Source organism: Miscanthus floridulus, chromosome 1 (assembly GCF_019320115.1).
Source record: "Miscanthus floridulus cultivar M001 chromosome 1, ASM1932011v1, whole genome shotgun sequence".
Lineage (NCBI taxonomy): Eukaryota > Viridiplantae > Streptophyta > Magnoliopsida > Poales > Poaceae > Miscanthus > Miscanthus floridulus.
The window spans coordinates 159,041,074-159,050,003 of NC_089580.1; positions in this window are offsets into that span (position 1 = coordinate 159,041,074).

The following is an 8,930-nucleotide window of genomic DNA, read 5'->3' on the forward strand; positions in this document are numbered from 1 at the left end:
ACCTCATCGCCTTGTAGGTGTGTGGGATCCTGAGGTTTTGGGAATCCTTGTGAGGCGGCTCTAAGTATACCAACATCTAGAGCTTCTAAATACACCTCCATGCGGATTTTCTAATAAGGAAAACCATCCCCCTCAAAGATAGGAGGAGGTCTATCCCTGTGAGACATCTTTCTCTAGACAGTTAAGTCTAATTTCATGAGCACAAGGCTCTGATACCAATTGAAAGGATCAAGATGTCCAAGGAGGGGTGAATTGGGTTAATTCTAAATTTCTTTCAATAATTAAACCCTACGGTTAGCCTAATTTCACCCCTTGTGCCTAGAAAGTGTTTCTAATGTTCTATCGCATAAAAAGTCTTGCAATCTAAGTTTCAATCCTACTCTAGCATGGCAATTCTATGAATGTAAAGATAAGAATTGAATTGCTCAAAGTAAAAAGAGAGAGGAACACGATGATGTTTTGCCAAGGTATCAGAGAGTCACCACTCCCCACTAATCCTCATTGGAGCACCCATGCAAGGGTGTAGCTCCCCCTTGATCCATGCAAGGATCAAGTGCTCTCTACGGGTTGATACTTTGACACTCCGTTGTGATGAATCACCCACAACCACTCACAACTTGAGTTGGGTCATCCACAAGCTCCGTCGGATGATCACCAAGCTCCCAATCACCACCAAGTCATCTAGGTGATGGCAATCACCAAGAGTAACAAGCACGAACTCTCACTTGACCATGACAAGCCTAATGAGAAGGGTGGATGCATACTTTGCTACTCTTGCTTTCACTAATAAGGTCTCTCTCTTGGATTCTCAAATCTCAATCACCTCACTAGGACCTTGCTCTTCTTGGCACTCTCAAGGGTGTTTCTTAGCTATTGGAATGAGCAAATATACCCCCTCACACAAATAGAGGAAGTATTTATACACTCATGTTTAAAACAAACCGTTATGTGCCTCTGTGGGGTGACTGGACGCTCCGGTCATGTTGACCGGATGCTCCGGTCAGTTCACCTCAAAACCCAGTGTTTAAGTTGTGATTGGACACGTCTGGTCATGATTTTCCCTCTCTGGAACCTTACTGAAGTTGACCGGACACTGGCACCCAGTGTCCGGTCGCTCACCTCTCAGCGCCCGGTCACGCCGGACGATTTCACCTTGATCAAATGAACTGACCAAACTCTGCGTCAGCGTTCGGTCACACCAGAACCAACGTCCAGGCAGCATTTGACCCTCCATTCACTTCCATCTCGCAATCATATGTGAATGAAGTTTGCTCCAATTGATCCAAGGGCTTTTTAGGAGCTACCTAGTGCTAGATTTAACAAGTGTACACCACACCTAACTCACTAGACTCACCTAGGTCAAGCTACCCGTCCATACCCCCCTTAATAGTACAACCAAAAGAAAAATAAAGTCCTAAACTACTCTAAGTGTCTTTTCAACACCAAACGACACTTAGAACTAGTCCATCCTTAACCTTGTCGTCCATCATTTGAAAACTAAAATGATTTCCATTGTAGGGGCATGACAACCATGATTGCCCAATCAATTGCCATTACCATGACCTAACTTAATTGCATCTGCAAAACACACGTTAGTCACAGTAATCACATATTGTCATTAATCACCAAAACCCAACTAGGGGCCTAGATGCTTTCAAAGAGAAAGCTTCAAAGTGTGGTGAAACAACACTTCTTTAGTGATCTCATAGATTTAACAAAAGTAAAATAGGCTTTAGGTATTCTAAAGGAATATCTGCTAGCTTCTTGGGCACAACTTGGTATCGTCTATTTGAGATGGATGCCTTTCCTATCATGGTTTATTTAGAGTTTTAACCTAGGTCTATTTACTAAGTACTCCCTCAAGTCCATTTTCTTAGGCGTAGCGACTAGTAACGTAGATACCAAGATACCAGCATAGCGTGATTATTGTCCACCAAGCGTCGTGCCCTCCTAGCCCATTTGCATGCAAAAAAACATTTTGGATTTCATCAAGACTTGAATGCTCGGTGGTAGAACGCATCAAAACCTATAGGTGCGCCTAACATATTGGTCCATTTCCAAAACACGAAAATGCCTAAGAAAACGAATTATAGGGAGTATATCAACATACAATTAATCAATGCAATAAAACAAATTATTCATGATTCATTTTGCGCCTCTCCATTTATGTTACAACAAGAGCCAAGGAAATTAATTGATTAGTGGTTGAGTGTGTGGTGGGGGGCATGTGCCCTGACCTTATACATGTATTCATATGCCCACTCTTTGTCACGTGAGATACCCTGACATGGAGTAAATAATGAAACAAAGTGACTTGATAGTTCTTTCTCATGTTAAAGTCGCATACAAATCTCATGGCATATACTAGATTGGTTACACATTGCACTATGTAGCAAATTCATAGTAAGATTTAATGTCAAATATAAAAAGAACTCATACAATATTGAATCGAAGATATGCTTGATATAAGTATTTCGCTAGATGTTGCTAAGATGCTCCTACTAATTGTTATTCACTATAAAAGCTCCATTGATCCACATCATCCACAAATTGACCCTACCCATTGTTATTCACTATAAAAGCCCATTAATCCACATCATCCATAAATAATCAATTAGTTTGTTTGACCAAGTAAATAGTACTTTTATTTATGTGTGTTCATATAAAGCTAGTCTCTTCATGCAAGGAAATTTGAGAAATGTCGCTTGAGATGCTCTTGTTTAGAGGCTCTTTGTTGACACAAAATGTGATGCACTGTGCCTCACACACAGCAAGCCGAAAAGCGTAGCTTCAATCGGGTTCTCGGGCGTTTCGTTATCCGGAAGCGTGCCAGTCAGTTTGACCTGAAAACTAACAAGGGATAAAACAATTAAATGTCAAACCGGAACATGTCGGGTAATACCAGACAGTTCCACATATACGGCCCTGAAGCCACTTACAACGACATACAGCTATAGAGAGCTGTCTGCCAATGAGTTCATAAACCGTTTCGGCTAATCGTAAGATGAATGCACGTGGAAACCTGAACGCCGAATATACATGCATGGGAAGACATATTTGAACAAGTGAAATTAATTATGAGTTAACGCATAACCAAACTCGGCAGTCCAGCCGAATTGGGGTCCATGAAGAAGGAACGTGCAAATAAAAACGATTAAACTAATCCAAAACCTGCATCTGCCGCACGACACCTGGTTTTGTTAAAGCTTAAACATGATTAACATGCATGAACCCGCGACATGTGACAACCTAGATTAAAATAATTCGGCCATTATGAGCACACTATCTAGTTGCAAAGATATTATGAAAAAGTAATGATCGTTGAAACACGAATAAAACCACAAGAGAGAGAAGGCCGAACAATATCAATCTAGATTGGGCAGAAGTGTGTTACAAATATATGTATATAAAATGTTCCGTAACATGCAACACTGGATAACTTAATGAATCTATTTAGATTTGCCATATCTAAAAGAGCCGATAACTATCTTGCTTTCACTAAGCATATTGAGTAAACGCCTGCCGCACGGTATCTACCCATACACAAAGCATAAGCAAAGACTTCTTGATTGTCAAGCAAAGATCCGCCGCACGACCATTGAAAACAAACAAGACTACTTGCATCACGTCTAAATCCACCGCATGATACTAAACATAATAACAAGGTTGTCGGAACTTACGGAGGTCGACGGATCGATGATTCCTCTCGAAGAACTCGACGACACGACAAGAGGACTCGAAAGTTGGCACGGGGCCGGTTGTATTGATTTGGTTGTGAACCCCTTTTACAATGGCCGAGGGTCAATATTTATACCCTAGACAAAACGTGAGTCCTAGAGGACTACGATTTACAAAGGAACTTCTAAGCAAACTTGGAAACTTACGATTCCTTACCCTAAACTTATAGATTCCTTTATTATTACAACTCTCATCTTTCCGATCGGTCTTGCCTGCCTTCTTCTATTTTCCCGAATGGAGTTACCGCCTTCTAGAGTAACTGACCGCACAAGCATTTAGCCGACCGCTTGTTTTGTTTGCCGAACACCCTTCTTCCCGCATGTGGGTCTACCTGTCATCTTCCAGAATCGACCAAAATCCAGTGTTAACACATGCCCCCTCAATTTCAGGATAAAAGTTGTTTTATTCTGAAATTGACCACAAGCTCTTTCATCCTCCTAGGTCATCACCGTTCAAAGCCGCTGCCCAAAAATTCAAGCTTTCAGCGCAACCTCGGACCTCCTTCAAATCTTCAATGGCGACCTAGGATGAAATCCCAGAGGTAAACTTTACTTATATTCGGCAACTTTCATTTTATCCTCCCGCTCCTCTTTTGATTTACTCCCCTTTGATTTCAATCATCTTCTAAAGGAATACAAGAGCTAGATTTTGATCCCCTATGCTGCCAACCCTGACTCCTATTTCCTCAGCCCAATGGGAAATCCTGACCCTTCTGAAATTATTGAGAAGGAAACCTAAAGAATTCCTTTCAAGTCTGGGATTACCTCGTCAAACCGATGGCCAAACACGTTCAAGAATTGGCCATTTCCCCCAATCACCGGATGGCGTAACTGGTATAGGAGAATGCTGGAGAAAAGCAGCAGCCACTAGGAAAGTCAGGACATTAGTCATTGTCTGGAGTTATCTTTAGCAGAGACACCCAGGAATGATTCCCTTTTGATAGCAGCTTCTTATTTTTGGTCTGACGCTATCAATGCCTTTATCTTTGGTCATGGTATTATGACCATCACTCTAGCCGACGTATTCATGATGACTGGCTTGAATGTGTCATTGCCAGTATATCCCTATAAGTACAAGAGCAAAAGTAATCAAAGAGCCGTCAGCTCTGGATGTGGATGGGTCAAACATATTCAGAACTACATGAATGCATCTGGCGCCATCTCTGACAAAGAGTTAAAAGCCTTCATGAATATGTGGCTATGCAGATTCATCTTCTGTGGAAAATCCAATGAACCAACCCTGAATCACATGGTAATGGCTGAAGACTTAGCTGCAGGCACTCAGATCCCACTAGGCAAATATCTCTTAGGGTCTGCTTATCATATGATGCATCAGATCACCCTTCAGATGCGCCAAGGTGGAGAAATTTCTTGTGTGAATGGTCCCTGGTGGCTAATTCAAATGTGGCTCCAGCTATATATGCATCAGATAACCCCTGTGAGCCTCTTCAACCTAAGTTTTCCCTCAGTTAATTATGCTGAAGGCAGCACAGCAAAGGTTAAGGCTTGTCAGACTTATGGAGAAGCAGCATCATCTATAAGCATTGATACAGACATTGGTCATTTCTTCAAGCTATTTTTCTAAGGATTTGGCAATGTGCTCTGGTTTCCTTACAGAGAAAATGAGAATCTGACTCTGCCCTGCAAGTTTAGCTATGAAATTGGTTGTTCAGGCCAAGAATCCATGGAGATTTTCAACTCCTTTATCAAACCTTGCACTTTGCCAGCCGAATTTCATCATGGGAGATTAGTACAATCCACCTATGAATTCTATTATCCAAACATGGTGGCCAGACAATTAGGATGTGGCCAACTGCCTCCAAAATTCCTCTTCTCAACAATCATAAAGTCAAGGGAAGTAATAACAGAAGGAATGGAAGCCAAGAAGGTCTTTGAATTAGGATGGGAATTGCCAATATACGAACCATCTCTATTTGGGCTAATAGATGTTGCTCATCCCTTCTTTGTTTCTTGGTGGCAAGAATGGCATGCTCATATCTTCAATATATCAGTTCATTTTTTATGCAAAAACTTGCAACCCGATTTTGCTTCTGACAGTGAGGTAATTTCATTATGCCCATCATTTCTTGTTCTTGAATCCATTTCTTATTTTAACATCTGGTCATGCACAGGATCTTGAGTTTACTCCCCCAGCCAAAGCAATCCAGTACTATTCGGCTGGTCCCAAGCCTGCTCTGGGGTTTGATGCTCCAAACTTAAAGGAATTCATGAAAACTTCTGCAACTTTGGATTCAGCACCTCTAAAGGCACTCATGAGAACTCCTGCTACTTCAGCTGCTGCATCTTCAAGAGGAAAAAGCAAAAGGAAAACACCTGAAAGTTTTCTCTTACCCAAAAAACCAAGGACCAAGAAAGCCAAATTATCTCTTAAGGTATGAACCTTTTATTCTCTATCAGGCTACCAACCTCACTTAGCAGTAAACCTGACCACCTCTTACATTCATTACTTCCATTGCAGCCACAAGTCAAAATTCCCACATTAGGCAATACCTCAGCACCTGTAGAACCAATCCCTGAAGTTTTTATTGAAGATGAAGAAATCCATGATAGCGAAACTTTAGAGACTCATGAAGCTGAAGGCTCAAAGGCTCATAAACCTGATGAAACTATAGGTAACATTGTTCAACCAATTCTCTTTTTCTTTCTTTTTAATAACATCTATCTCTTGTGCTCATTATCATTTACTTTACCGAAAATAGATGAAATCTTAGATGAACTGGTAAGGGAAACTTCTCCTGATCAAGCTCCAAACTTGTCCCTACTGAATCTTCAGCCAAGTTCCCCAGCAAGCCAGGGTATAACCCATCCTGATGATCAATCATCTCAGCAGGTAATCCTTTGTTTTACACTATATTTTAGCAAAATTACCCAATCGGCTAACACCTTCTTTCTTTTCTTTTCTTTAGAAGAACATCACTAAACCGACCACCAGTTACTCCTTCTCTATTGAGGATTACATCATTGAGAAAGGTGAAGAGATTACTTCCCATCAAACCTTATCGCTGGAAAATCAGGCCCGGCTAAAAGAGGTGATCATTCTGCTAAACAAGGATACTATCAGTCTGGTTTAGGATGCAGACCAGATAAAAGACCTCCTTGAACTCATTGATCAAGATATCCCCTCTGCTCTCAAGGCTCCCCTAGAATCTGCAGCCCATCTTGATGACCATTTTGCTATGGTAAGAAGGGCAACCAAAAATATATCTTCAAGGACCGCTCTGTAGAAGGATAGATCTTTGAAAAAGCTGGAGATTAAAGATCTTCACTCTCATATCCAAACTACGAGAAATTCCTTGGCAACCTTGGAGCCTGAACTGAAAGCCATGGAGGATGAAAAAAACAGACTAGAAGCTCAACTAGCCGAACTGAATGCCAAAATTCAGTCTCACAGGGCCCATATAACTAATTTGCCGAAGAACATAGAAGCAGCTTCACTAAAGATAGCTTCGACCATCAAAGAAGATCAGCAGATCAAAACTAAGTTATCCAGCATCTAGAGTTCTGAAGATGAAGATCAAAAAGTGCTAGATAATGTTAGCCGAATCAGGACTAAGGCTATAGAGGCAATCAATCATCTTCTGAACCAGTAGACATTGGGTTTGTAATAAACTTAAGTGTGATATCTTCTTTCCCTTGATTAACCAGCTTTATGTTTACTTATTTTTATTCATTCGAAAGCAATCGGCCCCTTTCCCTTAAATTACTCAATTAGAATGTAGCCGATTGTCTCCATTCTTCCGCTAGCCGAACGAATCCAATTCAAATATTGTGAGGGTATAACTGAACAAGGTTGGCTCCAACAAACCAGGGAGATATTCGAGCGACGTTCGACTTAACCCATGCCTGGCCCAGCCCAGTAACGGCCCAGCCGAAAGGGAAAAAACCTACTCCACCGTTCGGGATTCTCGCCCCCCAACCCCGTGGAATTCGCCACGATCCTTTGCTTCGGCTTATAAATAGACCCTTCCGTTAGCCTTCATCGCTATCTTCGCCTCAGCGTTCTCACATCCGTCTCCTCCACTTCCTTTGTTCGATTCATTCCAGAAGAAAACCCTAACCTCCATCAAAGCAAATGACGAACAGTGGCAACCGTGGCAAGCGTCCTGCCGACGGAGAGGCTGAAGGAAGCAGAGCATCGCGCTGCCGGCGTCGTGGGTATGATTCGGCTTTTTGCCCCCTTTGCAATTTCCTTGTTCATCTCTTAATTTCAATTTTTCCTCCCTCATTCATCAGGATAAGGGTCATCAGCTCCAGCCAATACCATCTCCTTCCTCCAGTGACGGCAGCTCAACCGGGAACTCCATCATCCAGCTCCTCTGGGTCTTCCAGCTCTTCAAGCTCTTACCATTCCAATCCTTGGGGTTCGGCAGAACCAGCAGATGCACACCATCCATACTCTCACGAGGAGGCGCTCAAGTTTCGCCAGGAGAGGGACGAAGCCCGGGAGGAGCTAGGCGACGTCTCCAAGAAGTTCGGCATCGATCAAGCCGAATGGGAGGACCAGCGGAAGCAATTCTGCGACGCCATCACCGGTTTGATATCTTCATTTAGTTTTATCATCCTGGCTTCCTTTGCTTGCCGACCCATTTCTTCTTTTCTGCCCAGCTCTTTCCGCGGAAAATGACCGCTTGAAGGCGGCGGCGAACAAGATCGCCGACAAGGTGAATGCCCAGGGGGAGACATCCGAAGCACGCCTTGATGCTGTGGACGGCCGCATTAATCAGGCCGTCATCCAAGGTGTGCACCTCGGCGCTTCTCTCGGGCTGGTGGCAATGACCTCCCAAACCAACGAGGACTACTCCTCCCAGCCAGTTGGCTTCGTTGGAGGACGCCCGGACGAGATCGACGACATTGATGAACGTCTGGAGGCCTACGATGATCATGTCGCTGCCCTTGCTGAAATCACAAACCCCCAGTCTGTCCTCAACAAGTTATTTGAGGAGTAGTTTGTATTAGGATGGACTTTTATAAATAATCTTGTCCTTTGGAATAATATTTACTTCTTTGACTCTTTTCGGTAAAATTCTACTTGCGACTGTCAGAAAAATGCTGAAAACAACCCAGTTTTGAATAAACATTCTTGTGCTAGAGGCGATGCAAACTGCATCGGCTATTTTGTGCTAAAGGCGATATGAACGATATCGGCTATTCTCAATCTTATATCTGATTTTT